We start from the raw sequence: 12565 nt of genomic DNA, 5'->3' as shown, positions 1-12565 counted from the left end.
TTGATTCCTCCTCACCTGAGGACATTTTTTCCATTCCTTCTCAGAGAGTGGAAAGGAAGAGAGGAGAAGAGGGGAGAGAGGGAGGAACATCTATGTGAGACAGACACAATCGATTGGTTGCCTCCAGCACATGCTCCATCTGGGGCCTGGGATCAAACCTGCATCCCAGGTACGTGACCTTGACCGGGAATTGAACCCTCAGCCCTTCAGTGAGCGGGTCAACGCTTTAACCACCACTCACCGGCCAGGGCGATCTCCAAATTTAGAAAACCATTATGGCGGGGGTGAGGAATGGTGTTACCCTAGAGGGGTCAATCCAGTGGGGAAAGCCAGCCGAATGAGATGTAAGAAATGAGGCAGTGTCATAGTAAGCTCCATAAAGTACACGCCCCCATTATACTCAAGGCACCAACAACCAGATCACTCCAAAACAGCACACTGGATTTAACATTTTTATTTTTAACTCTGCTTTGGTAGTACAAAAGTCGTAAAAGTACAAACCAGACAGTTAAAAATACACTTGACACTCAAAAGGGTGAAAGTCTTTCTTTACAAATTTTTACACTGAGGTGGCAGCCCGCCCGCTCGTTCCCCGGCCGTCCGCCCGCCCTCCGTCCGTAGTGTTGTGCGTGGTCAGTCTGCGCGGCCCCGTCCCTCGAGGGCGGAGCGGAGCACAGGCCTGTAAACATCGGTCGCTTTGGGAACACGTATGAGTTTGTATGAGATCATAGAAACCAGTAAAAAGCTTATGTGTCGAAAATATTGAATGCTTAACTTTTGGCATATTCTGCAGACAGACAAAAACTGCTCAAGTATTAGAAAATATTTAAAATGTACTGTTGGTAGAAATACAATCATCTTAAATATTTTTGAGTATTCTCTTGCCTGTTGTATTGCTATTACAAAAAGTGCTCCGACCTGAATAAAGTTAAAAAAATAATTAAAGCTTAAGAATATCTTACATATTTATCCCTCCCCATTCTGAGAGCGTATTCTTTAAACAAACAAAAAATGATGCTTTTCTTCTCCTAAAGCTAAAACTATTGGTCTAGATCGCACATGTATCATTTACACTAATGCACATCCCCCAATTCCTATATTGCTACTTGTTGGACCTCCGTGAAATTCACTCCACACTGGCTTCCTCTCGTCCACTGTGTCGATGTATGTACGCACAAATGCCTTTTAATTAGTTGTCAGTAAAGACTCACATGGAATTGAGCCTACCATTCATTTAACAGGTTAGAAACTTTAGTCTGATGCCAGAAGCAGAATAGAATGAGCATATTTACAGTAAATACTTTAAATACACGGAAATCGCCTCTGGGGAGTCAAGTGCGAAATGTGCTTCTCCCTCTGACACAGAGCAGGCACCACGGGCTCTGGACGTCGTGGGCCCTCCCCGCCTTTGGCCCAGACCCACCGCAAAGTTACTGCCATGCCCTCTGAGCTCCCCCAGGTGTCTCATAAACCCCACAGCAAAGACAAAGGCAGGGTGTCCAAGCCCGAGGGGGAAAAAACCACCCAGACTCTCTGAAATAACGAGCATCAGCTACAAGATAGAAAACAGCGACACACTACATAAATCGGACCAGGGGAAGGTGGCCCCCCATCTGGCATGAGAAGCAGAGATTTTTCGTTTTATTTTGACTTGGGTTGTCAAAACAAGAATTTTTTTATTTTTGTTTTTGTGACTTTAAACCACTTTCCCCTTTATTGAATAACCTAAATAAGAACTGTTTAGCTCAAGTTAAAATGAAAACAAACACACAACTTCCCAATATTTTGTAAGTGACCTAAGAGAGTGGCATGACGAAGCAGGATCAACGCTGAATTCCCGGTCTCAGCATCCAGAGTCCGCCGTCCAGTCCCCATCCGAAGCCAGGGCCTCTTGGGGCTCTGCTTCTCGGGGCCAAACTAGGTTATCTTCGGGGACCTCTCACTCCCAGAGTCATCTTTATCTGCCGTAACAGTTAAACTGTAAGAGAATCTTCTTACAACCAGTAGTAAAATAGGAAGTGAAGGGTTGGGGGAACAGAAGTACGTGTGCGCACACACACAATGAGCGCGCACACACACACACACACACACACACAGCATCAGCTCAGGCTGCACACGCATTCTTCCACGTGCACAGTGATCATCCTGGAAAAACCTGTGGTGTGCACACTACGGGGTGGTGGCTGGAGGCAGTTGGGGAGATAAAAAATGAGCTCTTTTCTTCCCTGGAAATATGATAATTTTCTCATGAGACTTGTTTCAAAGCCAGCTGGATCCCGTCCTCAGCAGAGCAACACTATTCCCTTTTTGGCTCTCTTCCGTATGCCTGCTGACTCCACGACAGAAACCGCACAAAAGATGAGACATTCCTTGGGCACAACTCCATATCGCGTAAGTGTTCGGTCTCTTGGCATTCTTTCTTCAAACAGAGTCATTCCTGGAAGAGAAATCGAGAAAGGTGAGGTTTTGTGGAAGGTAAGCGCAGTCTCACAGATGAACCTGCCTGAAGGTTAAGCTCAGAGAGAAACTGTAACCCCCCTCGCCCCTTCCCACGGCATTCCTCCCGACCACACGTTTCTCCGAGCGTTCCGTCTGAGAAAGGCGCGCGCGCCAGTCCGAAGGGACCTCACTGTAAGGGTTCCTAATGGAGAGAGAGCGGAACTTGAGAGCCACAGCGGACGAAGGGTATCCGTCTGGCCTAGTGTGAGTTCTAAGGCGAGCCTTCTCCCTGAGCCAGGTGCCGCTCCTGGGGCCCGGCTCTGTGACTCCTGGGCCACGTCCGTCATGGGATCGTGCTCAGCGCAGGGAGCCCTGGATGTGAGGCGAGGTGTCTTTGCCAGGCCTCCTCACAGTTACCTCGGAGTCCCTCCTGAGCACCCAGGCAGCTCGGCTGGGATGGTGGCGAGAAAGAACACAAAGATGAACCGCTCCACCGAGGTCCGCCCTGCACCTCGAGGGCTCTGCATTGTAGTAAGTCCTTCTGACAACGGGTCCATGTGCGTCTACATTTACATTACAAATGCAGTGCCTAGTAAACGGGTAAAACAGTTTCCCGTTCTCCAACGTTGTTTCGTTTTTTTCTTACAAGTGTCTCATCTAACAGGCATTTGTGCACCTTTGACTTTCCTGTGTTGAAGACAGGATGGCCCAGCACAGGACTAATTCTAGAGCCACCTGTGTGCGTTGGAACACACACACCCTCAGGCCACCCTACACCAGGTTAAGGAACAAAACATTCTCTTGAGGCCAAAAGTATGTCTGTCTGCCTGATAAATGTCAAACAAAAACAGAGATGAAACCAACCTATAAATGTATGGAGTGAGGACGAAAGGAGCCACATGCTGACCTGACAAGCTCAGGGGAAGCCTGTGTGGCAGTCTTGCAAACTCAGAGACCTAAAGTAACCACAAAGGATGGTCTGAAAATTAAATATTTAACTACAGCCACAACCGGTTTGGCTCAGTGGATAGAGCACATGTGTCAAACACAAGGCCCGCGGGCCAAATCCGTCCCGCCAGGCCTTGCAATGTGGCCCGCACCGCGCTGTCATCACTGCACTCCGCTGCGTTTCCATCACAATGACAGTTTATGACTGTTCAGTAAACCATTCGGCCCGTGATTTAGGCTGGATTTTAGATTTTGGCCACTTCTCTGATTGAGTTCGACACCCCTAGGATAGAGCGTCGGCCTGCGGACTGAAAGGTCCCAGGTTTGATTCCGGTCAAGGGCATGTACACTGGTTGTGGGCACATCCCCAGTAGGGGGTGTGCAAGAGGCAGCTGATCAATGATTCTCTCTCATCGATGTTTCTAACTCTCTATCCCTCTCTCTTCCTCTCTGTAAAAAAAATCAATAAAATATATATATATATATTTTTTTAATTTAACTACAAACAGGTTATAGTGGGCAGTCATATCCTAGGCCAGTATTTTCCCTGAGAAAGATAAACTTAGATTTTTCCTGAGCCCATTTGCCTTTTGGCCTCTAAGATAACACATCTGTGAGATGTCTGGGTAACTTGTAACTTCCCTTTTCTGGAGCCCCTGGGGCACAACCTGAGGTGGTGGGCTGGTGGGTGCCAGGACAGATGCCTCAAATTCCTTCATTATCATGTTAATTGTTCCAGCACACACTAAGTATGTCCGTCATTCTACTTTTTATCCAGTCCCAGGGGTTTCCCACCGAATTGCTTTGCTTTGCTTTCTTCCGTCTCCTTAATCCATCATCAATGAATTTCATGTAACCCATCTATGTCCCTCCTTTGATTGCAATGTATAAATATAGATGTAACCTGCCAGTCTCCGGAGCATTATCTCCATTCATTGAGGTTCTGCTTCCTGGCATATGTCCACAGTTTGGCTCAAATAAACTCACAAAAACTCTATAGGTTTCAATGTTTTTTTTTACGTTAACAGGAGAAAACCCAAAATGTTGATAGAGAAGTCTTAAGTGTTACTTTATACATATTTTCTAATTCACCCTCCAAAATATAGTCTATTATTATCCATATTATCCTTTTCTGTCACTCTGTAATTAATAATAATCATAGTGGTTATGAGAGAAGGAGGGGAGTAAAAAGGAGGGAGGAAAGGAGAGAGAGAAAGAGAGAGAGCGAGAGAGCGAGAGCGAGAGCGAGAGCGAGAGCGAGAGAGAGAGAGAGAGAGAGAGAGAGAAAGACAAAGATACTGATTTTAAGCTAAGTAGGTTGGATAAAAGACCCTTTATCCCCTTAGCTAAAAAGGAAATAGACACGAGCTGAGTTATTAATTATAAATGAAATAAGTCATTCCCTGCCCTGCACTGCTGCAACCTAGCACAGCTACACTACAGATCTGAACCTTAAAACTGAACCCAGTCAAGTCTGGGCATACTTTCAATTGCGAGTTGATTAATGCGGAAGAGGCTAGCAAGGAAAAAGGTATTGATAGAATGGCCAGAGGTGGGAAAATAGAAAAATGATCCTAAAAGAAAAAAAAGGGAGAGAATTTCCCCAGTAAAACTTCAAAAACTAGGCCACTGGTAGTCAACTATTTTTATGTCTCCTTTCATCGTCTGCTCTCTTAGACCTAGACTTTTTTTGCATCAAGGAAAACAAGGTCAAGGGTGAGGGATGTGAGGCCTAGAATGTAATGTTTCATCACAGTAAGAGTTTTCATTCCAAAGTGGAACTTCCCATTCCTAGTTCTTGGCACAGATGTGACCAGCTTTAAGGGGCTGGGTGAGCAAGCCGGACCCCGTGAGTAGCTGTGGCGCTGGAGCAGTGGGTCTGACACAGATGACAAATGTATGATGCTTAACACAGAGCCAGGCAGGCCGCACACGCCCAAGGGCGAGCTCTCTGGATCATGGCCATCATCTCGCTGCCTTCTGTGCCAGGTTAACATTGCACTGCGCACAGTGTCCCTGAGATAAGACGGGAAAACTACGAATTGCTGCTCCACGTCCTCACTCCTCACACCAGGAACAAAGCCGAAAACAAGGGAGGGGCAGTTAACCGTTTTAAAAGCGCTATGACAAGCCCCTCAGCGCTGAGCCCTCTCTGCAAACACACACGTATTATTATTAGGCAGCACATGACCAGCACAGCAGCTCTCACTGTCCAACTAAACCCCCGTCTGACCAGGATGACCCCGGGGAAAGAAGACACTGCGCGCTCCATGGCTTATACAGTTCCAGCGGGGCCTTATTTCCCAGCTGGGTCACACCAGGTCCACATTGTTCAATTCCTCCTGTTTCACTCTACAAGTGTGAGTATATCCATACTAATACACAAACACAGGCTTTATTTCTTTCCCACAGCACACCCATGGTCAGAGGTGCCTTCTGCAGGGTCACAGGGCAGTCAGGAGCCACGGCGAGGCGGACGTACACGCAGGGAGGCCAGCAGCCATGTACAGGACAGAGGATGATCCCTCCACCCGCCATGATACATTTCCCATGATACACACTCTCCCATATTTCACAAGCCGACCTCTCTTTCTTTTGGTGATAACAGTCTCCTCTGAGTGAATGCTCAAGCCGGAAGCAACTCAGCACAACTGCCTTATATTGAAAAGACAATGCATAAACCCCAGGTGTGGCCATTTCCCCCATGAAGACTGCTGGGCAGAAGTGTAGAACCTCAAAGAATGATCTGGCCCAGAAGGTGTGGCTCAGTGGTTGAGCGACCACTTATGAACCAGGTCAGGGTTGATTCCAGTCAGGGCATATACATGCCCGGGCTGCAGGCCCGATCCCCAGTAGGGGGCATGCAGGAGGCAGCCACTCAATGGTTCTCTCTCATCATTGATGTTTCTATCTTTCTCTCCCTCTCTCTCTGAAATCAATAAAATATATGTATTTTTTTTTTCTTTAAAAAAATTTAGACTGATCTGGAAAGAATAAAAAGGTCACATTTTTACTTTAAAGTTGATTGCTTGCTACCCAAGTGTAAAGATAAAGATAAAGCCATGATTCCACCAAAGCCAAATATATAGTAGTTGCCCCTGGAACAAAGCAATACGTTCCAGGACCCTCAGTGGGTGCCTGAAACCACAGAGAGTCCTGAGTCCTAAATATATCTATGTTTTTCCCCTACGCACATCTCCATAATAAAGTTCCACCTGGAGATTAGGCACAGAAAGAGGAGTGAGGTTTACCTGAACTCAGGCTCTGCCATACCGTGACAGTCCCTCTGGCAGGGAGGTGGCTGCCGAGTGACTAACGGGCGGGAGCGGTATACGCCGGGCAGAGGGGTCATTCGCGTCCGGGGGCAGAACGGAGCAGGTCGGCAGGAGATTTCATCATGCCAATCAGACAGACTCTCACTTTAAAAATAAAACTTCAGATAATGGGGAGGGAATGTCTGTGTCTTTTTTTATTAAGACATAAATTTCCCTGGTTAAAAAGGATTCTCTAGCCGAAACCGGTTTGGCTCAGTGGATAGAGCGTCGGCTTGGGGACTGAAGGGTCCCCGGGTTCGATTCCGGTCAAGGGCATGTACCTTGGTTGCGGGCACATCCCCAGTAGGGGGTGTGCAGGAGGCAACTGATCGATGACTCGCTCTCATCGATGTTTCTAACTCTCTATCTCTCCCCCTTCCTCTCTGTACAAAATCAATAAAATATATATATTTTTAAAAATTCTTTATTAAAAAAAAAGAAAAAAAAAGGATTCTCTAGAAAAAAGGATCTGGCCCCTTTAAAAAGGACAAACGTAAGTGCTAGAAACGTAAGCACGGAGCCCTCGCAGGGCAGGTGAGAAGGAAGGACGGGACCACCTGGTCAGTGAGCAGGGAGCTGGCATCGCAGCTGCTCTCTGGGCTGAGCCCCGGGACTCAGGGGCCATCTGCACAGTGACTGCTGGACTCAACGATGCTGCCTTTCTCCCAGGGGGAAACTGAGGCCCACGGGTTCGTTCACAGCATGACTGAGGCCACGCAACACTCATGGTGCAGCCACCCCACACCAGATGGCCACACCGGGCACCACAACACCCACGGTGCCCTGAGACCTGCGGGTGCCCTCACCTCTCCCCTCCCACCTCTGGGGCGACAGAAAGGAAACGAGGGACCCGAACCACCAGCAGGGCCCTCCCTGGGAGTCACCGCGGCTCCACAGCGACAGGAAGATGATGCTGGAACGCTGCACCACCCTGCCAGGCGCCCCTCTCAGACGGGCACCCTTATGGCAGAGAAGAGATGCAAGCCTACAGAACCACTTAGCAGGCTGAGGAAGTTCCTAGAACACTTTTAAATAAAATAAATGGGGAGGTTATGTATAGAAACAGCTAAAATTGCAGCAGTAATAGTCACGCTCAAGTCCTAGAGCTACAGGTATGTGATCTCTCACCGGTAACTGGTAACCTTCCAGATCAAACTCCGGTTACGTGTGCCGTCCGCATGTAAAGCACTAACCACATGACAGGGGATCGCCCAGCCGTCGGACTGTCACTTTGCCGGGCGTGGGTCAACAGGAGACACCAGAAGGCCCTTAGTGGGTGTCCACAGTGCTTTCAGTCTTGCTCTGCTCCAAACTCTGTGGTAAATTTTATAAATGTATATTCATACCTGTGTAGTTTGACCGCCTGGTTCATAGGTTGTTGCTCAGCCACTGAACCACACCGGCCAGCCTCCAAGTTTATTTAGAAAGCACAACGGATCCATGCTCACCTCAGCTCATCCGCGCTCTCAGAGTGATCGGTAGCACATACTATAGAACCGACTCAGACATTAAAAACTGCAGATGCTTCAGGTTGCAGAATCAGTTATAGCACAATGCTAGCATTAACGCTAATCTTCCCCAACAGAAAAGCCAATGGTGATCTCATTTCAGTTTGTATTTATTTCATTATTAATAAGGTTGGGCATTTTTCATGGTTAATGAACACTGCATCTTCTGTGTATTTTAAGGTTTCTGCACTTAATTGCAGAGTGTGTGTATGTGTGTGTGTGTGTGTGTGTGTGTGTGTTTGAGAGAGAGAGAGAGAGAGACAGAGACAGACAGAGACAGACAGACAGACAGACTAGGGGAGGAGGGGGGACACACAGGAAAATTCCAACCCTCCAGCCACATGGTTCCCTAGGGGCTTTACGAAGTGACCTCAGTAACACAACAAAAGACTGCTCTGGCCTTCATCTCTTAGAAATGCCAAGGCTTTCCTTAGCTCTGAGCCGAAACTGGGTATGAAGACCAAACACATACTCACTCTTATTATAAATCACATCACAGACTGCCACATCACAGCCCCACCTCAGCAAGGAGCTTAACAATTAAAGCTTGAGTTTTATTAAGTATCAATAGTTAGCACCTTTTTATATACGTGAGTCAATCCAGGAAAAATTAAAATGTTTATAGGAATCCCTTTCCATCCTACCTGGAAAAAGCTTTGTAAAGTAGTACAGGGATGCCCGGCCATGTGGTTCCGTGTGTGTGCACTGAAAGGTCGCAGGTTCCATTCCCAGTCAGGGCACACAGTCACGACTGTGGAATCTATCCCCGGCGGGGTGCATATGGGAGTTAACGGGCCAACGTTTCCCCTACCCTCTCCCTTCCTCTCTAAAATCAGTAAAAATGCATCTTTGGGAGAGGATTAAGAAGAAAAAAAGGCAAGTAGCATAGGGATAAAACGTATATTCCTGCAAACTATAGTGCCTTCTTCACTGAGTAATGCCAGTGAGATGCTGCCCTCCGGTAGCTTTGAGTCTCCGACGTTGGATTTGGAACTCACCAGGAAGCCTGAAGGTTGCTCTTTACTGAGTCAGATCCTCACAGCAACTTAAATGTGTTCACATATTTAGCAAAAATGGGTTGCCCAAGTGACAGTAAGTGAACACTGTGATTTACCAGCCCTGTGACAGTGAGAGTCCGAGCACTTTATTCCAAAACGTAACTGACATGAAAAAATGGTTCTGTATCTGGAAAAACAAGGATTCGCCTAGGAAATATCTAAATGCAGTTCTGCGGGATTAGTCTCAACACAACTAGGACTCAATGCCCTTCATTCCCGGTCAAGGACACATACCTGGGTTGCAGGTTCAATCCCAGGCCCCAGTAAATTAATCGATGTGTCTCTCTCTACGTAGTTACAGCTAGAAAAACTTATTAATCTGAATAGTGCCAGGTCTTGCTACTGAGGAACGCAAACAAGTTAGATCTTGTGAGCTTGAGTTCCCCTGACCGGACATCAGAGCCTCCATGTGAGCATCAAATGAACAGCCTACACTTCATAGGTTATGTCCAACAGGGCCTCTCTGAGTCGCAGAAAAATTAAGAAATATTTTTTTAAGAATTTTATACGGTTATTTGCTAAGTATAAGTAGGGCTTGATATAATGCAGTGGTAAAATCTAGCATTTGCCTACTTAGCACTGAGTGCCAAGGCACGCACCCCGAAGATACTATCATCATCCCACTTTTCAGATGGAGAAGCTGAGGTGCGAGAGGCTAAGTTATTGTCCAGTACCTGCCTGACACACAGAGAGCCTGTCCCCTGGAGGCACTACAGCAAGCATGTCAAACTGGAGAAAGCAGGTGCTGCTCTTTAGTTAAACTACCAAATGTGAGTAAAGATCAAAGCCTCAAATTACAAATTAATAAAAATAAAGACCCTGTTTACAGCTATTAATTCCCTGGGCAAAACCGTCCCTGAGAGCATTCCATCCTCTGCCTCCCTGTGTCCCTCAGGTCCGCCCCTCGGTCCCACAAAGTCTCCGTGAGCGTCCAGCTCTGCCGTTCCTACGGTGCAGAGGGCAGAGGCCACGGCCCCTCTTTCTTAAGTTCTGGTCAAATGGCAGGGCCCCCGAGGGAGACGAGAAAAGCTCCCTTTTCCCTCAGGGACCAGGGGGTCAGCCTCTGGTCAACAACAGGGAGGGCCCGGCCTGCAGCGGCCGCTGTGGGGAGGTGTGTGTGGAGGGAAGATGGCTGGCGTTGGTGGCAATTCAAAACAAAACAAAGGCTCTGGTTCCCATGTTGTCTCAGTCCTGGGAATGCTGACAAATGTTTTAGTCTCTTCTGTACACAGAACAAGGCTGTGGAAGAATAACTTAGAATATCAGAGCGATGACGGAGAAGCATGTTTTTAGGTCCACCCAAAACTGCATTCAGTGTTTTGGAGCTATTCCCGACAACAAGGAGCAAACAGGGCACAGAGCTTCCCAAATGCATCCAGCATTCCCACTTCATAACTGAAGCAACGCGGGAGAGCACACACTCAACTGTCATCAGCCCCAACCGAAGGGGAAGTGCATCCACACATGCGTGCTGTACTAGCATGTGCCTGTGCTCAGAGTAGCCCTGGAAGGTACCGAGGACGCCGGCATCTGCGGGCCTCTCCTGGGAGATGATGTGTGCTAAGGGAATGGGGTGGAGAATGGGTGAAGACTTACATTTTTTAAGACTTTCAATTACTGTGTGCATGTTCAACATCCAACACTTGGGAGGCAGTGAAGGGACTAACCCATCGGGAAGGCCCAGTCCAGGCTCTGGAATGAATGATCAGCATGACCTTGAACAACATACATAACTTCCTAGGGCCTCCCTACTCTAAAACGAGGGAGCCAAGGAATAGGGAGAAAATTCTACTATTAACACCAAACAGAAACTCCATGAGAACACGGCCCCTGTCTGTCTGTCTCCCACAATGCGCATCCCTAAGGCCAGGCACAGTGCCTGGCACATAGTAGGGCCTCAATAAATACGTTTAATAGGTATAATTATGCCTGGATTGCCCTGAACTAGCAGTCGTAGCTCCTTTGAGATCTCATGTCTGCGAGCTTAGTCTACCTGTAAGAAGAGAGAACCGTGCACAACTGGACCTGGTCCAGGCACAGCTTGAACAGCCAAACAACATCAGAAGGTCCCACAGGAGCCCAAAGGAGGCCCTGCCTGGTGACGGATGACACTGCCAAAACGGTCACTAACGTAATCAACTGGGCTAAGCGGAACAAGGAGCTTCCCCACTTACTTCCCTGAACTTCAGAGTCCTTGAGCATGTTAGCTCCAAAGTATGGATTTCTCCCCCTCCAGGCCCTCTCACTGCCTGGCCTGGGATCTGGGAACAGTAAATCCCTCTGAGCGCATTCCTCATGTGCAACGTGGGAAAAAGAGTATACACTTCAGAAATGTGCAATACAGAATGCTTACAATAGTATCATTTTTTTTCCTATAGTCCATTTCAGCATATGCTTATATGTCTAAATGTTGTTGTTTTTTAAATCCTCACCCAAGGATATGTTTTTACTTTTATTATTTTAAGAAAGGAAGGAAGATAAAGAGAGAGAGAGAAACATCAACTAGTTGCCTACTGTACTCGCCCTTATTGGGTTCGAACAGGCAACGTAGGTATGTGCCCTGACGGAGAATCAAACCTGCGACGCTTTGGTGCCACGGGACAACACTCAACCATTGAGCCACCCGGCCAGGGCACGACCGTGTCACCGTTAAGAAGTGGAAACTGGTGATAACGAAGGCAAGGCAGTGGCGTCTGCAGCCTGAAAGCAATTCGATTTATGCAGCTTTGAAGAACAAAAGTGTATTCTTCTAAGAAGAAATCCAAACACATTTTCTGTGGAAAAAAGAAACCACAGTAACTGTGCTGCCAAAATAAACCAGGCAGGGGCAAGGCAGATCTCTGCTGCACAGGCCAAAGAGACCGGCGGAAAGAATCAACTGATTTTGTTTTTAAAAAAGAGAAGGAAAGAGAGAGAAATTCTGCCCCAGTCTTGATAACGTTCTGTTTAGAATAAGTCTGGTTTCTAGAACCAGACACCTATTTAAAAAAAAAAAAAAAAAGAAAAAAGAAAGAAAAAAAGAAAAAAAGAAGCCTAACCAATGAATAGACATATTTTGAATATCTGAATCAATTCTACAGTAAACCAGGCACAACAGTAAAATGATTTGGCCAAAAATCCAAATGTAAACAAAAATATTTTTCAGGGAAAAGAAAAACTCTAAACACCGTATTAGACCGCACAAAAAACACGTGATACTCCTGCCCTGCTGTTGCAGTCATAGTTTAGGGCAAATCTTCAATTCAGTCCAGAGCCAGAGACTCGGGCCCAGGATGTGGCCTCTTGGAAAATAAAGTCG

At 47.0% G+C, this 12565-nt stretch overlaps 1 protein-coding gene across 3 annotated transcripts in view; it reads right to left on the bottom strand.

Moving 5' to 3' along the window:
* Positions 1 to 438: 438 nt before the first annotated feature.
* The window catches only part of RELL1 (RELT like 1), a 61298-nt gene continuing 49171 nt past the window's right edge, over positions 439 to 12565 (bottom strand). The window contains exon 7 of one of the 3 annotated variants that reach the window (XM_036418782.2): positions 439 to 2437. The gene's annotated coding sequence lies outside the window, so the exon portion shown is untranslated. Of the gene's footprint in view, positions 2438 to 6400; positions 6807 to 12565 lie in introns of those variants that run through there. The other 2 variants (XM_045573485.1, XM_036418789.2) reach the window with 2 other exon arrangements.

This window comes from Pipistrellus kuhlii, unplaced genomic scaffold (genome assembly GCF_014108245.1).
Source record: "Pipistrellus kuhlii isolate mPipKuh1 unplaced genomic scaffold, mPipKuh1.p scaffold_m20_p_1, whole genome shotgun sequence".
NCBI lineage: Eukaryota > Metazoa > Chordata > Mammalia > Chiroptera > Vespertilionidae > Pipistrellus > Pipistrellus kuhlii.
Note: the sequence above shows the minus strand (reverse complement) of the source record. Positions and strands in the feature narration are given on the sequence as shown.